The sequence below is a fragment of the Ranitomeya variabilis genome, chromosome 5 (genome assembly GCF_051348905.1).
Source record: "Ranitomeya variabilis isolate aRanVar5 chromosome 5, aRanVar5.hap1, whole genome shotgun sequence".
Classification (NCBI taxonomy): Eukaryota; Metazoa; Chordata; class Amphibia; order Anura; family Dendrobatidae; genus Ranitomeya; species Ranitomeya variabilis.
Window position 1 is genome coordinate 23,592,634 of NC_135236.1, and position 25,828 is coordinate 23,618,461.

Sequence of the window (25,828 nt, forward strand, 5' to 3'; positions counted from 1 at the left end):
TATGTGTGGAGTCTGAACTGAATACAGACGGCCTTGTTGATGCCCTTTTCTTCTCACAAATCCTTTCCAACATCTGCAGTGTAGAGTTCCAAATTGTAGGGACATCACACACCTGTCAGTGAGCCGGAAGCTGCCAACATTGTTGAAGCATGGCAAATGCTGCGGAAACTGTAGCTCACTTTCTAAAATGGGCACACAGACAGCGTACTTTGACAAGCAGATCTGGCAGCTCCAGAAAGGTTTTGAGAAACTGCTGAACCACAAGGTTAAGTAAATGAGCCAGGCATGGTACATGTGTGAGCTCACTTCAGAGCCGCCACCAGGTTTCGGTCATTGTCACACACGACAGTGCCTGGCTGTAGGTTCAGCGGTGTCAGCCATGAATCTACCTGCTCTTTCAGAGCTGTCCACAATTCTTCAGCATTGTGCGGTTTGTCACCTATTAGCTTCAGCACAGCCTGTTGCCACTTGACTGAGGCAGAGCAGCAGAGCTTCCAGTTTGTGACTGATGTGGTCATTTCAGAGATGGATACTGAAGAGGAGGAGTAGGAGGAGGAGGTGCAGGAGCTGTAGACTGTGGGGGCAACCCTGATTGACCTAGGGCCCGCAATCCTCGGAATCGGTTGGAAGTGTTCCATCTCAAGGTCCAACTTGGAATCGGCTTCCACTATGTTAACCCAGTATACCATCAGCGAGATGTACCGTCCCTGCCCACAAGCACTTGTCCACGTGTCCGTGGTTAGGTGGACGTTCTCAGTAATTGCATTGATGAGGGCATGGCTAATGTTGTGGGACATATGCTTGTGTAATGTGGGGATAATACACCAGGAGAAATAGTGGTGGCTGTGGACCGAGTACCGAGGGATAGCCGCCACCATCAGGTTGTGGAAAGCTTCCATCTCCACGCGCCTAAAAGGCAATATTTCAAGCACAAGCAGTCGAAAAATGTGGGAATTTAGTAGTGTGGCCTGTGGTGCATTGGCTGCGTATTTGTGCTTCATTTCCACGGACTGGGGTACAGACAACTGAACGCTGCTCTGGGACAAGGACGTGGACGTCCTTGCTGATGGTGCTAGTTGAGTGTGTGCAATAACAGGTGCAGGACAGGAGGCATCTATGCATTCACCATGGACAGGGGATTGGCTTGCATGCAAAACAGCAGAAGAAGCAGTGGTGTCACCCGCAGACCCTGTTCCTGGCCTCTGGGGGTTCAGCCCACAAAGTCAGATGCAGTGCTGCCATGTGTCTAATCATGCTGGTGGTGGTCAGGCTGGTAGTTTTGCTACCCATGATGATGCTTTCCTTGCAGGTGGTGCAAATGGACTTTTTGCGGTTATTGGCAGAGTCTTTAAAAATGAAACAGACTCAAGAAGACCTAATAGTTGTACTGGCAACGTCTGTCGCATTGGTGTTACGGGGAATGGTTGCCGGCCTTCTGTCTGTGGCCACCACATTGCTTCTTTCTGCCTGTTGGGGTGCTACACATCCCTCCTCCTGTGTGCTGCTGTCCTCTGCATGTCCTCCTGCCAGGAAGGGTCAGATACTATATCATCCACCACCTCGTCTTCCTCTTCCACACCCTGGTCCTCCATCTGATTTTCTGGCAATTGTGTCTCATCATCATCCACCTCTTGTGAATCTTTCACACGGTCACCTTCATGTGACCGTGGCTGCTCAAATATTTGGGCATCACTACATGTGATCTCCTCTTGCCCCAGTACAAGTGGAGGGGATGAAAGACCCAAATCTCTAAATGGAAAAGTTAACAGCTCTTCGGAGTGTCCAAAGGCTACGCACTAAGTGCAAAGCCTGCCAAAATTTACAACAGGGTCATACATATAACCTTGAAAGCATCAACGGTAGTACCTCATACAAATATTTTGAGCACAGTATAGTTACAGTACATACATATATATATATATATATATATATATATATATATATATATATATATATATATATACACACCATTTAGGGCAACAACTGGATGGCATTATTAAAATTTTAAGAAAGAGTACACTTGTAACAAGCTGTGGAGAAACTGGATTATATCTTAATTACCCAGATGACTATTTTAAGCAAACCAAGAATTGTCTTTTTCTCTGTATGTTGGCTTTTGGATTTAAATGCTGATTTCTGGTTGGTCAAGGAAACTGACTTTTGTTTGAGTAACCCTGAAATACTGACTTGTAAGCTGATATTTGATATAACATAGTATGCTCTTATCCTTGATGAAATGTGAGGTCTACTGATATGTTAATTGTAAATTATTAAGCCCAGATAATTTGTTGATTTTTAAAACAGGAAGAAAATCTATGCAAATAGATTACATAATCAAACAAGCAACTAGGTCACCAAAATTTTTCCCCTTATCTTTGAGGCTGGACTGAAGGACACTAGGTAGATATAAAAATAGGTTACTTACCTTGGTATAAAGAGACAGAGATGGAGATAGAGACAGCCAGAGATTCTGCCAAGACATATACATCCAAAGGATCAGAGACAGGACAGCAGCCAATGTCATGGCACCATCACGAGAGACACAGATCTATCATTCTACAGGAAAAACCTAGGAGTTTTAGGATCTGGTTGGAAGCATACAGATCTTCTCCACTGACCATCCCTGGATCAAGGATACATTTGGGGAAATCAAGGATTGGGACTCACTGGACGCCTGGCTCCATAGAGATGTTTGGAGAAGCCAGGTTGTGACTCTCATGTCAACTGGCCTTGTACCTTGTATGGATTCAATGGACTGTCATCTTCCTAAGCTTGTCATTACCTCCTCTCTGTGTGTATTCCACAGGTATAAAAAGAAAAAAAAAGAAAAAAAAACACAAGGCGCCCCCAATGTGTCACACTGTATATAGATAAATACAGACTTGGTAGGGAATATGCTCACCTATTGCAGTTGTGAAAATGGGTCACAACTCCCATGCGGGTGTAACCGTAGCAGCAGGTCTCCACAGAAATCCAGGAGGATGTTGGGAGTAGTAGTCTTAGGCAAAATGAAGACCGCGCTCACGGGATATATTTAAAATGGTTTATTTTAGCCTACGTGTTTCAAGAGCGTTCCTGCTCTCTTCCTCAGGGCATGTAATACATAACACAATATGGAGTATATTTATAGAAAAGAAAGGAAGGGGAGGGGCGACAATGCCCCTATATTATAGTACTTGAACTAGTTAAAAACATATATATATGGTAATACAAAGGCAATACACATTAATATCAATAACCTAAAACGAAAATTTATTAAAAAGACAAACAGAAACATGAAAAGATGAAAAAAATTATTAAAATAAATAAAAAATAAATAAACTGGGAGCTGAGTATAAAAGGCAGGGATCTCAGGTAGCACAACAAGTATTCGAACCGGGGACCCTTGTATGGTAATTCTATTATTTAAGCTCCTCAAGTCATTGTGCCACCGGTTCCTGATAGGTTACAGGATGTCTGCTATTACATTTAGCCCTTCAGGTTCAAGGGAATTCAAGGTGTATATCCAATAAATTTCTTTCCTACTAAGTGACTGTGTACGATTAGAAACATGTGCAGGAACGTGATCAATGGGGTGAACACGAAATAATAAAGGATTACAATTATGTGCGATATTGAAATGTCTAGAAAGACCATGTTTTAGATAACCTGTTTTAATATTGTGTCGGTGTGAGTTCATACGGAGGTGAAGTGGTTGTGTAGTCCTACCAACATATATCTTGTTGCAAGGACAAGTGATAATGTAAATAACAAAGGAAGTGGTGCAGGTGAAGACATGACTAGTGTTGAGCGATACCGTCCGATACTTGAAAGTATCGGTATCGGAAAGTATCGGCCGATACCGTCACAGTATCGGAATCCAATCCGATACCGATACCCGATACCAATACAAGTCAATGGGACTCATGTATCGGACGGTATCCCTGATGGTTCCCAGGGTCTGAAGGAGAGGAAACTCTCCTTAAGGCCCTGGGAACCATATAAATGTGTAAAAGAAAGAATTAAAATAAAAAATATCGCTATACTCACCTGTCCGACGCAGCCGGGACTTCAGCGAGGGAACCGGCAGCGTTGTTTGTTTAAAAATCGCGCTATTACTTGGTTACGTGAATTCCCGGCTTGTGATTGGTCAGGTCGGCCATGTTGCCGGGACGCGGACCAATCACAGCAAGCCGTGACGAAATTACGTCACGGCTTGCTGTGATTGGTCCGCGTCCCGGCAATATGGCCGCCCTGACCAATCACAAGCCGGGACGTCACGGGAGGCTGGACACGCGCTCATTTTAAAATGGGCGCGTGTCCAGCCTCCCGTGACGTCACGGCTTGTGATTGGTTGCGCCGCGATCAACCAATCACAAGCCGGGAGGCTGGACGCGCTCATTTTGAAATGGGCGCGTGTCCAGCCTCCCGTGACGTCACGGCTTGTGATTGGTTGCGCCGCGATCAACCAATCACAAGCCGGGAGGCTGGACGCGCTCATTTTGAAATGGGCGCGTGTCCAGCCTCCCGGCTTGTGATTGGTTGACCGCGACGCAACCAATCACAAGCCGTGACGTCACGGGAGGCTGGACACGCGCCCTTTTTAAAATGAGCGCGTTTCCAGCCTCCCGTGACGTCACGGCTTGTGATTGGTTAATGGCGGCCATGTTGCCGGGACGCGGACCAATCACAGCAAGCCGTGACGTATTTTCGTCACGGCTTGCTGTGATTGGTCCGCGGCCCGGCAACATGGCCGCCCTGACCAATCACAAGCCGGGACTTCGCGTAACCATGTAAAAGCGGGAATTTTAAACAAACAACGCTGCCGGTTCCTGCGCTGAGGTCCCGGCTGCGTCGGACAGGTGAGTATAGCGATATTTTTTATTTTAATTCTCTATTTTACACATTTTAACATTAATGTTGTTCCGATACCCGATACCCGATACCACAAGAGTATCGGAATCCCGGTATCGGAATTCCGATACAGCAAGTATCGGCCGATACCCGATACTTGCAGCATCGGAATGCTCAACACTAGACATGACTGATTGGAAAAGAATAAGGAAAGGAAGGATGTTTGAATCCTGTACTGGTATGGGCTATAATACCACAACATAGACATTTTTTGTGAAAACATTTAAAAATCCCTGGTTTTTGTGCAACAAATGATTTTTTTCTTTCATCAAGAAGTCTGCTGGGAGCCAATTTGTTTTTCAGGCTTGGTGCTCTCCTAAAAATAATTTTAGGATGTTGTGGCACCAGTTTACCAAGTATTTTATCCTTCCTTATTTAAGCTTAAATAATAGAATTACCATACAAGGGTCCCCGGTTCGAATACTTGTTGTGCTACCTGAGATCCCTGCCTTTTATACTCAGCTCCCAGTTTATTTTTTATTTATTTTAATAATTTTTTTCATCTTTTCATGTTTCTGTTTGTCTTTTTAATAAATTTTCGTTTTAGGTTATTGATATTAATGTGTATTGCCTTTGTATTACCATATATATATGTTTTTAACTAGTTCAAGTACTATAATATAGGGGCATTGTCGCCCCTCCCCTTCCTTTCTTTTCTATAAATATACTCCATATTGTGTTATGTATTACATGCCCTGAGGAAGAGAGCAGGAACGCTCTTGAAACGCGTAGGCTAAAATAAACCATTTTAAATATATCCCGTGAGCGCGGTCTTCATTTTGCCTAAGACTACTACTCCCAACATCCTCCTGGATTTCTGTGGAGACCTGCTGCTACGGTTACACCCGCATGGGAGTTGTGACCCATTTTCACAACTGCAATAGGTGAGCATATTCCCTACCAAGTCTGTATTTATCTATATACAGTGTGACACATTGGGGGCGCCTTGTGTTTTTTTTCTTTTTATTTCTGTTATAGCTGGAGACTCCTGGCCGGGCCTCCTGCATAAGGTGATTTCACCGCCCACAAGTGCTGCCTCTTGCTGTGATCCACTCCTACCAATGGAATACTTTCAGCACCGTCTCCTGTCTAGAGAACGTCTGATCCTGCAAACAGTTGGGTCCAAAACCACCATACCGCCAGATACTACCACCACCCAGGATTTCTCAGAGGAAGATACTAATCTTATGAAGAAACTGTTTCATAATTTAGAGGAGAACATTAAGGAAGAAATTCATCAAAGCCTGGATGCAAGGTTTCTTGATATTTATATTGATGAACATATATGCCCACGGGGATTACGTATAGACCTCAGATGTCGGTTTCCAACGGACAAAGATTTAAATAATGAATGGAGCACTATATTATCAGATTGTATGCGTAGAATCTTAAGCTGCCTATATAAGAAAAGAACCACCCTTGCTGAACAAGCAGCCTTAAGGGTGCAAAAAATCAGCAATTAATTATTTAGGTTTAAAAACCATCCCTTATATAGAAATATAAATTCCAGTATATCTACGAACGTAACTAAAATTGAACACGATACCATTATCAGGAGGTCTAAAAAATTGACTAGAGACCGAACCGATTTTGGTTCTAATTCTAGTGAATTCACCCATATTGAGGGTGAGAAAAAGGAGGGCATTCCTGCCACATTAACCCCTTCACTAGTTAACAATTACACACGTACTTTTGTCAATAGTCACAAACATGCACTTAAGAGAAGTAACCCAGGGGATGTAAAAAATCCTTGCCAAACCAATAAAAATGTGGGCAGCATGAATTATCATACTGTAGATCTAACCAAATTGATTGATAATAATATTGAAAAATTTGAGAAATCTGCTGAAGGAAAAATGTCTAAACCCTTATCTGAATCTGCTGAATTAGTATTAAAGAACAGAAGGGAGTCAGCTTCCTTCACATTACCACTTTTTGATCCAAAAATAAGTATTACTGATGCTAATGATGTTTATAAAAATGATATTGATGAAGATTTATTAAATCTCTCCATTCATGAAGTCTCACAATCAGATGAACCTCTGATTTATTTAGATGATATAACGATTAACTCTCACAATAAGATTAATAATATAAGTATAAACCCAACACACAAAAATACTGACACCACCTCAGCTGCTACTGCTCCCACTAATTCTACATCTGTCATTATTGACAATTCCGCAGCAGGACTTTCAGCAGCTGTCCCTTTTCTTCCAAGGGTGGATAGCTCTATTCCGTCCACCAGTAAATCCTCTCTTGATATATTAGACACCACTAACACTAAAACTATCCCTCATTTTTTCTGCAAGGCTCAAGTAAAAAGAAAAGGAAATATAGAGGGTCTAGAGGAAAAGGAAAAGAAAAAAGGCAAAAACGATCCTCAATAACACCCAATAATGTCTTCAACCTTTCCTCCTTGGCATTGACTGGAACAGATTTAACCCTTTTATCTAGAGGTCTATCTTATTGCCCCAATTCAGGCAGTAAGAATCTTGATATATTTCTTGATGTTCATAGGTTTGTTAGAAAACTGACTTTAAAGAGACACCATGAAATCAAAAAATGCGTGCCTAATATTAATGATAATGTAGAACCATCTAATACACCCGAACTCACAGGGTTACATTTGGATGTCAAACGAAAAAGCAAATTTTATCCGATAGAAAGTAAGGGTCCTCATTTGGAAACATTTTCCAATTTACTACTTAAAAAATTTAATAATATTGAAAAAAATTGCAAGTTAAAATCTAAAAAAGGTGGGAATTTAACACCCGATGAGAAAGCGTCTCTTTTAAAACTTAAAAATAATAAAGAGATAGTCATCAGAGCTGCAGATAAGGGAGGTGGTATAGTGGTGCAAGACCGTGGTGACTATATAAAAGAAGCCCATAATATATTGTCTGACCATGATTTTTATTCTAAAATAACCAATGATCCTTTTTCAGAAATGCAAAAAGCCTATAAATTCATGATCAAGGAAGCTTTTGATAGTGGTGTCTTAAATGAGAACGAGAGCAAGTTTCTTTCCATAACAAACCCAAGCGTACCTTTCATGTACCATATTCCTAAAATTCACAAGAGTCTAAAAAATCCCCCGGGTCGTCCCATTATTTCTAGTATTGGTTCCCTGACTTCAAACCTATCTAGCTATATAGACAGTATTATGCAGGTACATGTTACCCAATTGAGAAGCTACATTAAGGATTCTGCACATGTGATCAGACGTATCAGAAATATTAAATGGAAAGATAGTTATGTATTTGTTACAGTTGATGTTTGCTCATTATATACAAATATCAAACACGAACTTGGACTTGAAAGTATGAAATTATTTATGGATACAGATCCGAGATTATCGGACAAACAAAAACAATTTTTAATGTCGGGAATGAGTTTTATTTTAAAAAATAATTATTTTACTTTCTTGGGTGAACTGTACCACCAGACACGTGGTGCAGCGATGGGGTCTCGGGTAGCACCAACTTATGCTAATTTATTTATGGGTCATTTTGAGAATTCCTTTATTTATAATAGTGCTTTTACTGATTGTATGGTTTTTTATGGACGTTATATTGATGACCTTGTTTTTATTTGGGATACAACTTTTAAATCTCCTGAATTTTTAATATCAGAGCTGAAAAACAACCCCTGGGGTCTCGATTTTACTTCCGTTTTTAATAAAACTGCTATCAATTATCTAGATGTGATATTCTTTATTGTGGATGGCGAAATTCATACAAAGAACTTTTTTAAAAAAATAGATAGTAATAGCTATGTTCATTATAATAGCAACCATCTTGATAAATGGCTCTGTAATATTCCAAAAAGCCAGTTCATGCGTATTAGGAGAAATTGTTCTTCTGATAGTGATTTTAAGGATCAATCGGAGGTTTTAAAAAATAAGTTTTTAGCACAAAAATACCCCAGGGAGTTGGTAAACAGAGCAATCGAACACGTTTTTAAGAATTTTAATCAAGAAATGTTATTAAAAAAAGAAAAAGGTGACACTGCAGCTAATTTAGATTAATACACCTGTAGTTTTTTAACCACATTCAGTACTGACCACAAATTTATTAAAAAATCTATTAATGAGTTATGGCATATAGTAAGAGAGGATAATATACTTGGTAAACTGGTGCCACAACATCCTAAAATTATTTTTAGGAGAGCACCAAGCCTGAAAAACAAATTGGCTCCCAGCAGACTTCTTGATGAAAGAAAAAAATCATTTGTTGCACAAAAACCAGGGATTTTTAAATGTTTTCACAAAAAATGTCTATGTTGTGGTATTATAGCCCATACCAGTACAGGATTCAAACATCCTTCCTTTCCTTATTCTTTTCCAATCAGTCATGTCTTCACCTGCACCACTTCCTTTGTTATTTACATTATATCACTTGTCCTTGCAACAAGATATATGTTGGTAGGACTACACAACCACTTCACCTCCGTATGAACTCACACCGACACAATATTAAAACAGGTTATCTAAAACATGGTCTTTCTAGACATTTCAATATCGCACATAATTGTAATCCTTTATTATTTCGTGTTCACCCCATTGATCACGTTCCTGCACATGTTTCTAATCGTACACAGTCACTTAGTAGGAAAGAAATTTATTGGATATACACCTTGAATTCCCTTGAACCTGAAGGGCTAAATGTAATAGCAGACATCCTCTAACCTATCAGGAACCGGTGGCACAATGACTTGAGGAGCTTAAATAATAGAATTACCATACAAGGGTCCCCGGTTCGAATACTTGTTGTGCTACCTGAGATCCCTGCCTTTTATACTCAGCTCCCAGTTTATTTATTTTTTATTTATTTTAATAATTTTTTTCATCTTTTCATGTTTCTGTTTGTCTTTTTAATAAATTTTCGTTTTAGGTTATTGATATTAATGTGTATTGCCTTTGTATTACCATATATATATGTTTTTAACTAGTTCAAGTACTATAATATAGGGGCATTGTCGCCCCTCCCCTTCCTTTCTTTTCTATAAATATACTCCATATTGTGTTATGTATTACATGCCCTGAGGAAGAGAGCAGGAACGCTCTTGAAACACGTAGGCTAAAATAAACCATTTTAAATATATCCCGTGAGCGCGGTCTTCATTTTGCCTAAGACTGTATTCCACAGGTGGGATAGCAACCCTGGAATATCTGACATAACATCTGCCATTATCCTGGTAGGTCAGCGGAAGGGTGAGACTCTGTAATGTGCAACATATGGGAACAATGCTGGGATTGTTCCATTTGTTATCTGCCTGTTTTTCAGTTCAATAAGGCATTGCCACACTGTTTTATCCTCACCCTGTGTTGTCTGAGCAGTGTTATGCCCACGTTAAAGGAAGAACAGGCTTTGTGCGGGACAATTCCTGGTCCATGCGGCTCAGGCTAGCAGACCGGGATGCCCGCCAACCCCATTGTGTTTCCACACAAGCCAATTTTGTTTTTTATTTCCAACAAACCAACAACCAACAATTTCCCACAAAGCAGGCTCTACAGTACATATGACAATAGTCAATTTTTTTAGCAAAAAAATATTTTGTGAACTGTACCAGGCAAAGCATTTTTTTACATTTAAACCCACTGTAACTACTTTGCACAAAGCACGCTAAATTGTATGCATGAATCATTGAATCCATAAATATTTTTTGGGAGCATTTTTTAGAGTTTAATTTACCAGCGAAATGTAACAGGAATCACATTAGGCTGGTTTCACATGTACTGATTGTTAATTGTCACACTAGGGTGCGACCCGTCTTAATTCTCTGCTGCCAAATTGGAGGTGAAGTTTTTTACGGCCGGAGAAATCAGGACACAAATGCAAGCAATTGTCTCTCGAAAGATTTCTGATCTTTATTGGTCGGACTGCTCTCTTTATAAGAGAAATCGGGCGGACATTACATCATAGGTCTTTTCAACTTAATAATTATCACAAGTCACTTTGATCTTATATGTTCTATGTTATTATTACTATTACTATTACAGAATAGGGCATTGCAGACGTAGGTGGTAGACAGGTGCTATGGGCCAGGATCTTCAACTGGCAACCCATAATGATGTCAGAAGCCTTGTCCAGTACAGGTGGGTTGCAAAGCGGCTCTCATGCAGGTTGGGACTCCACAGGCCACTGGTTTAAGAGTAGTATCCAGGAGGGCATTGTCTCCTGTGAAGCTGTGTCAGGACTCCAGTTGCATGGCCTTGCTTCTCCATGACAAAACAGGCAGAACAGTTTGTTATAGCCTGGCAGTCCTAGAGCAGGAGAGGATGTGAGTGCAGATTAGCATGTCAAACCCATTGATGGCATCCTTGGTTGAACAGAAAGGAGTGTCCTTGAGGCAATCATACAGGGGCTGCATGTTTAGAGGCATCAAGGCTCCAGGGACGGCAGGAAACTAGTCCAGTGAAGGATTGTAGCTGTGTTGGCTTGGCTGCCAGAGGTATGTGCTAAACAGCTGCTTCCCTGTCTTCAGTCAGAGTTGCAGTGGGATGTGTCATCTTCCAGGGCTCCAGCTATATTTCCAGTTGTTGTATAATGGAGGCAGATTGCGAAACGGAGTGTGGGTATTGCAGTTTCCATGGCAGCAGGGCTCCTGAATTCAGTTCCATCTTCATAGGCTGGACTTTGAGCCTGCCAATTTCTTCCGGGCCTTGTGGCCGCAGTGAGTCTGGGATCAATGCCATCAGTTCAATGTCCACAAGATCTACAGGTGTGTCCTGTAAAGAGAAGAGACCGTACACTTCTGCAGACTGCTCCTGTGAAAGTGACAGTTATGTCCTTATGAAACAGAATGCTGGCTTGGAGTTTTGGTAGTAAATCTGATCCTAGTAAACTGACAGGTTAGGTGGATGAGACAACTAATTGAGACAGCATACTCTGTAGGTTATAGGCCTTTGTGTAGGGGTCTGATCCTTGGAGTGTACCATGTGTTACCATCCACCCCTACAAAAGACACTACTTCATCCGTGAGAAAGTCTGGGTGGGGTAAGTCAATGTTCCTGATTACGCTTCTGGCTGCTTCGGGACCTCACCAGGAAATTGAGGGGTATACCCTCAATCTCTATATGGGTGAGAGGTGTTGCTTCTCTTGGGTATTTTTGTGGACTGTAAGGGTATACGTACTTTCATGGGTTGCAGATTCAGTATGCCAATACCCTATTAGGGTCTGGAGCTCGGTGGTCAAAGTTTCTTCTAATTGACTAACTTTTATTTCAAATCTGAGATCCTGAAACTTTTGATTACATCGATGGAAGAAACTATCCACAGGTTCTCCTTTCCCCTGAATGACATCCTGGAGAGTAGGGGTCTGGGCTGGCAGGTGGTTCTTAGCCCAGAAGTAAAGCTTATGGAGGAAATGTTCTCCAGATACACGTGACTCAAGCCATTCTACATGGAGGTTGTCAGGCTCAATGGCTAGTCTCATCCTTTGCCAAAGGGAATATCCTGCTGTAATTTGAGTGAGCCTTTCTAAATCTGTCCATGAGGCAGAGTGTGCCTTCTGTATTTGATGCATCCTTTTATAAAATGGCATGCGATGTTGCACTGGGTCTGGCAAGCTGATCACTAGAGTATCTGTCTCCTGGTATTTCCAAGGGTCCTTTTGTGGAGTAGGCTGTGTGCGAGTGTAAGCTTGGAGGTTTAGAAGATGATGATGATGTACTCCCACCATATAGTGGTGGATTCTGCGGATTATCAGTCTGAGCTGTTAATTCCTGTCTTCCCTCTTCTGCTTGATCATGTACCTCCATGTCATGTTCATCTTTTCCTTCATTATTTTTTTTATAGACTGCATTAATTAATTGAGCTGTAGTGGATGCTGGACAGGATGTAGCATAAGGTATTCAGTCTACATATATAGTTGGATAGGAAGTAGGTCTATTTGGGTTGGTCATCTGACAGTCAGAACAAGTCTCACGATATCTGCATTCTCACGATATTCTGGTACATGTCCAGTCCTCGGGAATGTATATGTATCAATGACTGTAATGCAGATGTTGCAACTGACACATTTTCTGTAAGCGCCTGTTTGGCTTAAAATTCAGTATCCTTGTCATATTCCTGTCTCCATGCCTGTCTTCTATCTTCCTTTACCATCTTATAAAATGTAAACCCACTGTAACTACTTTGCACAAAGCATGCTAAATTGTATGCATGAATCATTGAATCCATAAAAGGTATCAACCACTGAGGACTCTCAATTCTAAACATTTTTGAATCCATAAATATATTTTGGGAGCATTTTTTAGAGTTAAATTTACCAGTGAAATGTAACAGGAATCACATTAGGCTGGTTTCACATGTACTGATAATTCCAGTACAGAAAAATTGGTACCGGAGATGTCAGTGTCCGTGTGTATAGAACTTGTGGCACACATGTGGCAACAGTGTGCCTCATCAGGGCCACACGGATGGGCGCCAGGGAAGAATCAGTACAGGAAGAGCTGTACCCCAGCACTGGGTGCTGAAGACGCTCCCATCATTCCACCCTGCTCTGCCGGAGATCAGCACAAGCAGGGGAGAATGATGAGAGCTATATTCAAGTGAGAAAATTGACAGCAGGCGGGGGCTGATGAGACTATTACTCTTATTAGCCAACACCAGCTGCCGCTAATTACTGTGACATCAAGAGCAGCTGATGGGAGTATTCCTCACCCGCCGCCTGCGCTATAAATAAATACATTTAAAAAACAGTGTGGTTTCCCCTGTGTTTTTGACAACCAGCCTTGCTAAAGCTGACAGTTGGGGGCTGGTATTCTCAGACTGGTAAAGGGCCATGGATATTGACCTCAGCATAAAAATAGCAGCCCGCATCTGTCCAGAAAAGGCACATCTATGTGATGCGTGAATTCTGGCACTTTGCCTGGCTCTTCCCACATGCCCTGTAGTGGTGGCAATTGAAGCTCATATTTGTGGGGTTGATGTCACCTTTGTATTGTCCGGTGAGGTGACATCAAGCCCATGGCTTAGCAATGGATAGGCATCTATAAGACACCTATCAATTACTAATCCTATAGTTGTATTGAAAATAAAAATACAGCCAGAATAAAGTCTTTTATTAGAAATAAAACAAAACTCAGTTTTCCATTTTTATTTAAAAATAACAAACATAGTTTTTTCATATATTTCCTTTTTCCCAACTCCAGTCACATATTGATTAATTTTATTTATCAAAAATTCTTTTATAGCAGTGTGCAGTTATTATTATTACTACTATTTTATCATATGAGCTGAGATGGTGAGTGCACGCACCGATCAATTCTTAGGCCCTGACAGAGACTTCCTGACCCACTCTCTTGTGATTGGCTGATGTGGGTATTTAAACCTGAATGCCCCCTGCCCTGATATGCCTCCTTAAGAAGTGGCATGAAAAGTGGGTCGGGACAGAGGTTCTCCGTCGTGTGCAGTGGCAGCTCATCTCTGGCAGGCATTAGAAACTTTTTCAAAACTGCGGTGGCGGTCAATTTGTCAATGTATTAAAATGGCACTATGTGCACTTTAATAATCAGCACCATATTATAGAATAAATTAGGCCTTCAGAATTTTCATGCCTCCCAGCAACATGGTATATCCGGGATAAGGGACGGGTAGTGATAAAATGCATACAAATCGTAGCAGCAAGAAATGTTTAAGCGTCCCACCTGCTCTGACTATATTATAATTTATTTATAACTTTGAGCTGCCTTTGAATATCTGGCACAACGTTCATCATTTCCAGCACCTATGTGTATTTTTTAGTTTTTATGCATTTTTTTTACACTGTTGTGAAATAAAAATTATATATTTAAAAAAATAATCTACCCACTTCTTTTCATTACCTGGATGATACACATCCTTGGTTAAATGGTTCCACTTCTAAGGGAGTAGTAATATAGTGGACACAGCAGGGTCACACTTATCTTTTTAGAAACACACAGAAGGGGAGGAGAGCAGTGATATCAGACACGTGTGAGCAGATTCATCCATTTACTGCTGTCATAATGTGAGCTAGTTGTACATGGCAAATTTCAGCTGCTGCTTCCTCTAGTGTTTTAAAGTGGAAATACCAAACCTTTTTATATTATTTTTCATATCTTAGTTAATTTAAAACAAATTATAATTTTTTAAAAAAAATAAAACATTAATACTTTACATTTTTTCAATTATTGAAAACTTTTTTATGCCACTTTCCCTTTGTGGACTTATTCATCAGTTTGTTTTTTTATGTCTGTATGGGGTCCGTTTTTTAAGGATAGCAAATTCCGACACACGCACACATATTGCATTCAATGTAGATGCGCACTTGTCAGGTTTATCACACAGTGTATCCATCTGTAAAACCAGCACATGGGAGTTATATTCAGGCGCCAGCATCTGGGGAGAGGCGGTGCAGTTTGCGCTGATCTCAGGTGACTGCGGCTGCTGAAGACAGCTCTCAGCATTGCAGCCTGGTCTCCTTGAGATCAGCGTTACCAGGAGCCATTGATAGTCTCACAAAATTTTCATAACCAGCAAAGACAAAGCCCACGGCTGAGGGCTGACCTTAATAATCTGGGGCAAGTGACAATACCCCATAAGGTTTCCAGGCTATTAATAACAGCTCACAGATGTTTGCTCAGAATTTCCTGGTAAATTTATGCAGGGACCCCAGAAAATATTTTTTGTAGAGTCCCCCTATAAACTAAAACCAGCAAAGGCTAAACAGACAGCTGTGGCTTGATTTTAGTAGCCTCGGAAGAGGTTAGAGATATTGTCCCTCCTCATGCTACCAACATCAGCCCTCAGCTGCCTCAGAAATAGCCCATAAGATTCGCTAAATCTAGTGCTTATCCTTGCTCTTCCCATTTGCCCTGTGGAGGTGGCAAGTGGTGTAAATGGGTTTGGGGTTGATGTCACCCAGGGCCCAGGAGTTAATATTGGAGAGGCAACTATAAGACACGCCGATTACTAACCCCATACTAAGTTTGTAAATAAATACACAAAAATAATAAAGTTCTTTATTTGAAAAACAAAATACCCTGTTTTACACATTTGTTTAACCCCTTAGTGACAGAGCCAATTTGGTACTTAATGACCGAGCCAATTTTTACAATTCTGACCAGTGTCACTTTATGAGGTTATAACTCTGGAACGCTTTATCAGATCCCACTGATTCTGAGAATGTTTTTTCGTGACATGTTGTACTTCAAGTTAGTGGTAACATTTCTTCGATATTACTTGCGATTATTTATGAAAAAAATGGAAATATGGCGAAAATTTTTAAAATTTTGCAATTTTCAAACTTTGTATTTTTATGCCCTTAAATCAGAGAGATATGTCACAAAAAATAGTTAATAAATAACATTTCTCACATGTCTACTTTACATCAGCACAATTTTGGAAACAATTTTTTTTTTTGTTAGGGAGTTATAAGGGTTAAAAGTTGACCAGCAATTTCTCATTTTTACAACACAATGTTTTTTTTAGGGACCACATCACCTTTGAAGTGATTTTGAGGGGTCTATATGATAGAAAATAACCAAGTGTGACACCATTCTAAAAACTGCACCCCTCAAGCTGCTCAAAACCACATTCAAGAAGTTTATTAACCCTTTACGTACTTCACAGGAACTAAAACAATGTGGAAGAAAAAAATGAACATTTTACTTTTTTTTGCAAACATTTTACTTTAGAACCATTTTTTTTAATTTTCACAAGTGTAAAAACAGAAATTTTAACCACAAATTTTGTTGTGCAATTTTTCCTGAGTACACCGATACCCCATATGTGGAGGTAAACCACTGTTTAGGCGCACCGCAGAGCTTGGAAGTGAAGGAGCACCGTTTGACTGTTTCAATGCAGAATTGGCTGGAATTGAGATCGGACGCCATGTCGCGTTTGGAGAGCCCCTAATGTGCCTAAACAGTGGAAACCCCCCACAAGTGACACCATTTTGGAAACTAGACCCCCCAAGGAACTTATCTAGATGTGTGTTGAGCACTTTGAACCCCCAAGTGCTTCACAGAAGTTTATAACGTAGAGCCGTGAAAATAAAAAATCGCATTTGTTTTCACAAAAATGATTTTTTCGCCCACAAATTCTTATTTTCACAACGGTAACAGGAGAAATTAGAACAAAAAAGTTATTGTGCAATTTCTCCTGAGTACGTCGATACCCCATATGTGGAGGTAAACCACTGTTTGGGCGCACCGCAGAGCTTGGAAGTGAAGGAGCACCGTTTGACTTTTTCAATGCAGAATTGGCTGGAATTGAGATCGGATGCCATGTCGCGTTTGGAGAGTCCCTGATGTGCCTAAACAGTGGAAACCCCCCACAAGTGATACCATTTTGGAAACTAGACCCCTTAAGGAACTTATCTAGATGTGTGGTGAGCACTTTGAACCCCCAAGTGCTTCACAGAAGTTTATAACGTAGAGCCGTGAAAATAAAAAATCTCATTTTTTCTACAAAAATGATCTTTTTGCCCCCAAATTTTTATTTTCACAAGGGTAACAGGAGAAATTAGACCACAAAAGTTGTTGTGCAATTTCTCCTGAGTACGTAGATACCCCATATATGGGGGTAAACCACTGTTTGGGCGCACCGCAGAGCTTGGAAGAGAAGGAGTGTCGTTTTACTTTTTCAATGTAGAATTGGCTGGAATTGAGATCGGACGCCATGTCACGTTTGGAGAGCCGCTGATGTGCCTAAACAGTAGAGACCCCCACATATGACACCATTTTGGAAACTAGACCCCTTAAGGAACTTATCTAGATGTGTGGTGAGCACTTTAAACCCCCAGGTGCTTCACAGAAGTTTATAACGTAGAGCCGTGAAAATAAAAAAATCGCATTTTTTCTGCAAAAATGATCTTTTTGCCTCCAAATTTTTATTTTACCAAGGGTAACAGGAGAAAATGGACCCCAGAAGCTGTTGTACAATTTGTCTTGAGTACGCCGACACCCCATATGTGGGGGTAAACCACTGTTTGGGCGCATGGCTGAGCTCGGAAGCAAAGGAGCGCCATTTGACTTTTTAATGCAAAATTGACTGGAATTGAGATCGGACGCCCTGTCGCGTTTGGAGAGCCCCTGATGTGCCTAAACAGCAGAAACCCCCCAAAAGTGACCCCATTTTGGAAACTAGACCCCCCATGGAACTTATCTAGATGTGTAGTGAGAACTTTGAATGCCCAAGTGCATCACAGAAGTTTATAATGCAGAGTCGTGAAAATAAAAAATATATATTTTTTAACAATAAAGATTTTTTTAGCCCCCAAGTTTTTATTTTCACAAGGGTAACAAGAGAAATTGGACCCCAAAAGTTGTTGTCCAATTTGTCCTGAGTATGCTGGTACCCCATATGTGGGGGTAAACCACTGTTTGGGCGCACGGCAGAGCTCGGAAGGGAAGGAGTGCCATTTTGGAATGCAGACTTTGATAGAATTGTCTGCGGGCGTTATGTTGCCTTTGCAGACCCCTAATGTACCTAAACAGTAGAAACCCCCAACAAGTGACCCCATTTTGGAAAATAGACCCCCCAAGGAACTTATCTAGATATGTGGTGAGAACTTTGAATGCCCAAGTGCTTCACAGAAGTTTATAATGCAGAGTAGTGAAAATAAAAAATATTTTTTTTCCCACAAAAAAGATTTTTTTAGCCCCCAAATTTTTACTTTCACAAGGGTAACAAGAGAAATTGTACCCCAAAAGTTGTTGTCCATTTGTCCTGAGTATGCTGGTACCCCATATGTGGGGGTAAACCACTGTTTGGGCGCACGGCAGAGCTCGGAAGGGAAGGAGCGCCATTTTGGAATGCAGACTTTGATAGAATTGTCTGCGGGCGTTATGTTGCGTTTGCAGACCCCTAATGTACCTAAACAGTAGAAACCCCCAACAAGTGACCCCATTTTGGAAAATAGACCCCCCAAGGAACTTATCTAGATATGTGGTGAGAACTTTGAATGCCCAAGTGCTTCACAGAAGTTTATAATGCAGAGTAGTGAAAATAAAAAATATTTTTTTTCCCACAAAAAAGATTTTTTTAGCCCCCAAATTTTTACTTTCACAAGGGTAACAAGAGAAATTGGACCCCAAAAGTTGTTTTCCAATTTGTCCTGAGTATGCTGGTACCCCATATGTGGGGGTAAACCACTGTTTGGGCGCACGGCAGAGCTCGGAAGGGAAGGAGCGCCATTTTGGAATGCAGACTTTGATAGAATTGTCTGCGGGCGTTATGTTGCGTTTGCAGACCCCTAATGTACCTAAACAGTAGAAACCCCCACAAGTGACCAAATTTTGGAAACTAGACCCCCTAAGGAACTTGTCTAGATATGTGGTGAGAACTTTGAAAGCTCAAGTGCTTCACAGAAATTTATAATGCAGAGTAGTGAAAATAAAAAAATATATTTTTTTCCAACAAAAAAGATTTTTAGCCCCCAAGTTTTTATTTTCACAAGGGTAACAGGAGAAATTGGACCCCAAAAGTTGTTGTCCAATTTATCCCGAGTACGCTGATGCCCCATATGTGGGGGTAAACCACTGTTTGGGCGCACGGCAGAGCTCAGAAGGGAGGGAGTACCATTTGACTTTTTTAGCGCAAAATTGGCTGTCGTGTTTGGAGACCCCCTGATGTACCTAAACAGTGGAAACCCCCCAATTCTAACTCCAACCCTAACCCCAACACAGCCCTAACCCTAATCTCAACCCGATCCATAATCCTAATCACAACCCTAACGATAATCACAACCCTAACCCCAAAACAGCCCTAATCTCAACCCTAACCATAGCCCTAATCAAAACCCTAAATCCAACACACCCCTAACCCTAATCCCAACCCTAACCCTAATCCCAACCCTAATCCCAAACGTAACACTAATCCCAACCCTAATCCAAACCCTAACCCTAATCCCAACTCTAACCCTAACTTTAGCCCCAACCCTAACTTTAGCCCCAACCCTAACCATAACTTTAGCCCCCGTCGTCACAAAAAAAGTTCAATGTAACCTTTTTTTTGTACGTCGCGTCCGCCATTTCCGCGGATGCGTGGCCGTAACTCTGCCCCCTCCTCCCCAGGACATAGACTGGGCAGCGGATGCGTTGAAAAACTGCATCCGCTGCCCACGTTGTGCACAATTTTCACAACGTGCGTCGGTACATCGGGCCGACGCATTGCGACCGCCCCGTACCGACGCAAGTGTGAAAGAAGCCTAAGGCTACTTTCACACTAGCGTCGTACTCGGCCCATCGCAGTGTGTCGGGCCGACGTACCGACGCTAGCGTTGTAAGCGCCGCACAACGGGTGCAGCGGATGCTGTTTTTTCAACGCATCCACTGCCCCATTGTGAGGTGCGGGGAGGCGGGGGCAGAGTTCCGGCCACGCATGCGCGGTCGGAAATGGCGGACACGTCGCACAAAAAAGTTACATGTAGTTTTTTTTGTGTCGACGGTCCGCCGAAGCACGACGCATCCGTCGCATGACGGATGTGACATGTGGCAATCCGTCGCAATGCGTCGCTAATGCAAGCCAATGGAGAAAAAACGCATCCTGCAAGCACTTTTGCAGGATGCGTTTTTTCTCCAACGACGCATTGCGACGGAAGCCAAAAAACGCTAGTGTGAAAGTAGCCTAACCCTAGCCCTAGCCCTAACCCTAACCCTAAATTTAGCCCCAACCCTAACCCTAACTCTAACCCTAACTCTAACCCTAACCCTAACTCTAACCCTAACTCTAACCCTAACCCTAACCCTAACTCTAACTCTAACCCTAACTCTAACCCTAACCCTAACCCTAATTTTAGCCCCAACTTGTCTTCTCCTGCCGGCCGGCAGATGGCAGCAGATGGCGGGCGCACTGCGCATGCGCCCGCCATGATGAAAAAGCCGGCTGGCAGGAGAAGACAGAAGAGGACCCAGGGACCCCGGGTGAGTATGATAGGGTCCCCGAATCCCCCTATTTCTCTGTCCTCTGATGTGCGATCACATCAGAGGACAGAGAAATAACTGATCGCTTTTTTTTTTTTTTTTTGCGGTCGCCGGTAAACTGTTAATTACCGGCGATCGCAAAGCAGGGGTCGGTGCAAACCGACCCCGATCATGTTCTTTGGGGTCTCGGCTACCCCCGGCAGCCGAGACCCCAAAGAACATCCGGGTGCCGGGCGGCGGGCGCACTGCGCATGCGCCCGCCATTTTTTCCCGGAAAAAAGATGGCGGCGCCCATCGGGAGCCACGAGGAGCACCGGGGGAGATAGGTGAGTATTGGGGGGCTATTGGTGGCCATCGGGGACCACATTTCTCTGTCCTCCGATGTGCGATCACATCGGAGGACAGAGAAATTAAACGGCAAATCGCATTTTTTTTGTTGTTGTTGCGACCGCCGGTAAACGGTTAATTACCGGCGATCGCAACTCGGGGGTCGGTAAAAACCCCCCGAATCATGTTCTCTGGGGTCTCGGCTACCCTCGGCAACCGAGACCCCAGAGAAAATCCGACTCTGGGGGGCGCTATTCACTTTTTCCACAGCGCCGTTAATTAACGGCGCTGTGGATTAAGTACCCTTAGCGGCCGCCGTTAAAAGGCGTATCGGCGGTCGTTAAGGGGTTAAAAATAAAAAAGCACAGCTACGCTCACCTTATGCTCAATTTATTGAAGCCCTTGTCTCCTGTAAAAAAAAATCAAAAATAATAAACAACCATATCCCTCACCTTTCCCTGATGTGAAGGTAATCCTCTAATGCCCATGTCCCATCTAAAAAGAAAAAAATAATAAAAACAACAATATCTCTCAATATCTCTCAACTGTTGAACATACTGTCCCATGCCATAATCCATCTCAGTGATACCAGGTTTTCAACCTGGACAGTGCCTTGATGTGACCATCCAGGCTTAAAACCAGGAAACAATGAGGTGCTGCGATCGCAGATTCAGTGACGAGCAGTGACTCCATAGAGGTTACCGCTGGTCATTGAAGCTGCGTTCCCACATTTCATTGTGAGCGGCTTGATGAACTTCACCACGAGCACCATGATGAGGCCTTATGGTGTTGCAAAAGTGAGTGTATGCTGACAAACCATGTGACACTTATTGTAGATTGCACACAGGTGGATCTCCTTTCACCGAGCGTGTGACTTATAAAGGTAATTAATTGTATCAGAAAATGTATAGATGCTTCATAGCAAAACGGGTGAATAGATATGCACATGCCAATTTTTAGCAATTTCTTCCCAAATATTTAATTTATGCCTATATTTTTTTCACTTCAATTCATCAATTTTGATCATTTAGTGCTGATGCACCACACAGATCAGATTACAAAATTATTTAAGCACAGGTTGCAATTTAACAAAACTGGTAAAAAGCCAAGGGGGTGAATATTTTTGCAAGACACTGTATGCAGGGGGCTGTTTGGGGTCTCATACTGTATATAGGGACTTTGTGTGGGTTCATGCACTATATAGGGGACTGTATCCAACCTCATACCGCATATAGGGAGGTGTCAGCATACCTAATTCTGTTTAATATTCAATTAATAGTAATATAAAATAATTATAATTAATGTATACATACTACTATTGAGCAGATAACTTGTTAGTTTGGCCCTCCATATCAGTCATGATCTCTAATATGGCCACTCTGAAAAATTTAATTAATGAAAAAATTACCTACCCTGACTTAGACCATATAAATAGTTTACCTTGTTCTGGAATAATATAAGAGATGGATTTGCATGGTGCTACTGTAGTTTGCAGTGTATCAAGAAAAGACAAGAAAATTTGCAGCAATCGGAGTGATTGCTTCTTCCATCTGCTTCTGGTCAATGTACAGTTTTTAAATCTTGGTCATGCCATTAACCTACTGCTAAGTAAAAGTAGCTATTACTGCATTTACAGTGGGTACGGAAAGTATTCAGACCCCTTTACATTTTTCACTCTTTGTTTCATTGCAGACATTTGGTAAATTCAAAAACGTTCATTTTGTTCTCATTAATGTGCACTCTGCACCCCATCTTGACTGACAAAAACAGAAATGTAGAAATGTTTTGCACATTTATTAAAAAAGAAAAACTGAAATCTCACATGGTCATAAGTCTTTAGCCCCTTTGCTCAGTATTGAGGAGAAGCACCTTTTGAGCTAGTGCAGCCATGAGTCTTCTTGGGAATGATGCAACAAGTTTTTCACACCTGAATTTGGAGATCCTCTCCAGTTCCTTCAGGTTGGATGGTGAACGTTGGTTGACAGGAGACAATGATGAAAGTTATGTTCAGACCCCTTTGTGTACTTCCTGTGTTAAATATATAGTTAAATAGAAAAACGGTGTGGGCTCCCATACATTTTTCATAACCAGCAGAGGGAAATCCCATGGCTGCAGGGATATGTTAATAACCTGGGACAAGGGACAATATACCATAAAGTTCCCAGGCTATTATTAACAGCTCACAAATGTTTGCCCAGCATTTCCTGGTAAATTTATGGGAGGACTCAAGAAAAAATATGACGTAGGGTCCTCTTATGAATTCAAACCAGCAAAGGCTAAACAGACAGCTGTGGCTTAATATTAGTAGCCTGGGAAGAGGTCAGAGATATTGCCCCCTCAAACTACCAATATCAGGCCTCAGTCACCCCAGAAATGGCACATCCATAAGATGCACAAATTCTGGTGCTTAGCCTCGCCCTTCCTACTTGTCCTGTGGTGGTTGCAAGTGGAGTAATGAAGAGGTGTGTATTAGATGCCTGTCCATTGGGGTTGAGCAAAACGGATCGGACAAATTCAATTTCATGAAACCCGACCCGATCCTAGTGTGGAATCGGCCATGCGGTCGGCAATAAAGTCACATTTCTATGATGCGTTTAGAGCCATTTCTCAGCCAATGAAGGAGGACGCAGAGTGTGGGCAGCGTGATGACATAGGTTTCGGTCCCCACCATCTTAGAGAAGGGCATGACAGTGATTGGCTTGCTTTCTGCGGCGTCACAGGGGGTATAAAGGGGCGTGCACACCGACCGCCATCTTACTTCTGCTGATCATAGCATAAGGAGAGGTTGCTGCAGCTTCGTCAGAAGAAGGGACATAGTTAGGGAGGTAAGATTAACCCCCAAACCGTTTGTGCTGTAGCGATTTCCACTGTCCAACACCACCTTTTTTTTGCAGGGACAGTGGAGGCTATATCTTTGTGCATCAGCTCTGTAGCTTATTAGGCTGCCTTATAAGGCTCCCTGATAGCTGCATTGCTGTTTGTACGCCGCTGTGCAAACCAACTGCTTTTTCAAAAGCAAAAATCCTGTTGCTCCTTTCTGCACAGTTCTCTTGTTTATTTGTCCCCACTTTTGTATGCAGCAGTCCTTTTTATTGCTGCCATACTTGTCCTGAGATCATAGTAGGGAGATTGAAATTGTACTACAGTGTGAAACAACACCGTGAGCACAGCTATGAAGTGGTGTTATAGTTAGGCTCCCACGCCATATACTTAATCAACATAAAACTTAGCACTCAACTTAGGATGCTTGGAACAGAAGAATTTATTTTGCAGTATACTCAAAACGTTTCGGTTCAACATGAACCTTCTTTAGTTACTACAAAATGTAAAAAGTGCAAATAAATACAAAAAGACAAAATAACCAAAGTATGTACAAAAAGGAGAAACAATCGGTCAAATACAATGTAATCATACATGATACTCAGCGGAAGTGAATCTGGCAGAGAATATAAGCCAAAATCCGAGCACAATCAAATATAGGTGTAAGGAAGAGAGGAAGTGCAGGACAAATGTTAGATACGTGTCCGCGTGGTATAAGGTAACTAGAGAACATACCGTATACGGAATACATGTGATGAATGGGGCCGGAAGTCAGTGGGCCACACAAATTCTATGCTGGGGGCTGTGGAAAGTAACGGGGTAACCAGAGGGTTAAACAAAGGACAACAGAGGGAGAAATATACATGGACATGCTACTTACACCACAGCTGAGGTATGCAGAGAGAAGTGCTGTAGGAATTTAAAATAATAGTAGTAAGTGAGTGAAATGGAGGTAAAAGCATTAACCGTGTGAGGAGGGGTTAAATTACCTTTAGGAGAGCGAGGTGTAGGCGTGCATGCCGCCAGACGCGGAGTCCACCGCTAGTCTGGGGATGTAGAAGGGAAGGGGCGGGACACCTTAGCCAGCAAACCAATGAGTGAGGAGCCCTGGCCGGGAGTGACATATCGCTACTTAGAGGGGAAAAAAAAAAAGCAATGTTGTAGATGGGGAGCGAACTAATCTAAAACCTGGCTGAAGGCTGGCAACCGCAAATAGATGGGAATATGAAACTAGCTAGGGGAACAGGTGACATGAGATGCATGGTGGGGACAAAGTGAGAGGGGTGTTGCAGGGAGCAGATGTGGGCAAGAGGGTGGGCGGAGGATAGACTTCTATGGAGAAATGTGAACCATGTATAGCAAAAGAAGTGCCCATAGTCTGCTAAGGTGAAACTAGGTGCAAACTACTATCCAGATGTTGAGAGGAGTAGCTGTGCCCAATGCTGTAGACGTGCAGGAGGAAATTCGTGCTGGTGACTTCCAATCATATTAATATAAGCGGCTCTAGTAGAGAACAGAACAATATATTAGTATGCAAACACAACAAGCATTAAGCATGTAAAGAGAGCACCTAATAAATATGACAAATAACCAAAATGACAACAAAGGAGAGAGCACGTTAAATAAATGCTGATATTTCATATTCCCTATTCAGGCCCCTTGGACTCATGGTGTCAAGAGTGTGAATCCAGAAGGCCTCACGTTTTCCCAAAGTAAGAATCCTGTTACCACCCCTGCGTGGGGGTGGCACGTGTTCAATAATTTGGTATCTCAGCTGGGAGATATTATGTCCCTTGGTGATAAAATGATGCGGGATAGGGAGATGAAGATTCTAACATCTGATGGTACTTTTATGTTTGGAAATTCTGTCTCTAATGGGTTGAGACGTCTCCC

At 42.0% G+C, this 25,828-nt stretch overlaps 1 protein-coding gene across 3 annotated transcripts in view; it reads left to right on the top strand.

Moving 5' to 3' along the window:
- The window catches only part of LOC143774207 (sulfotransferase 2B1-like), a 233,121-nt gene that overhangs the window by 85,996 nt on the left and 121,297 nt on the right, over positions 1-25,828 (top strand). The window contains exon 1 of one of the 3 annotated variants that reach the window (XM_077261587.1): positions 11,619-11,894. The exons of the other annotated variants lie outside the window; for them this stretch is intronic. The gene's annotated coding sequence lies outside the window, so the exon portion shown is untranslated. Of the gene's footprint in view, positions 1-11,618; positions 11,895-25,828 lie in introns of those variants that run through there. 3 annotated transcript variants of the gene reach the window in all.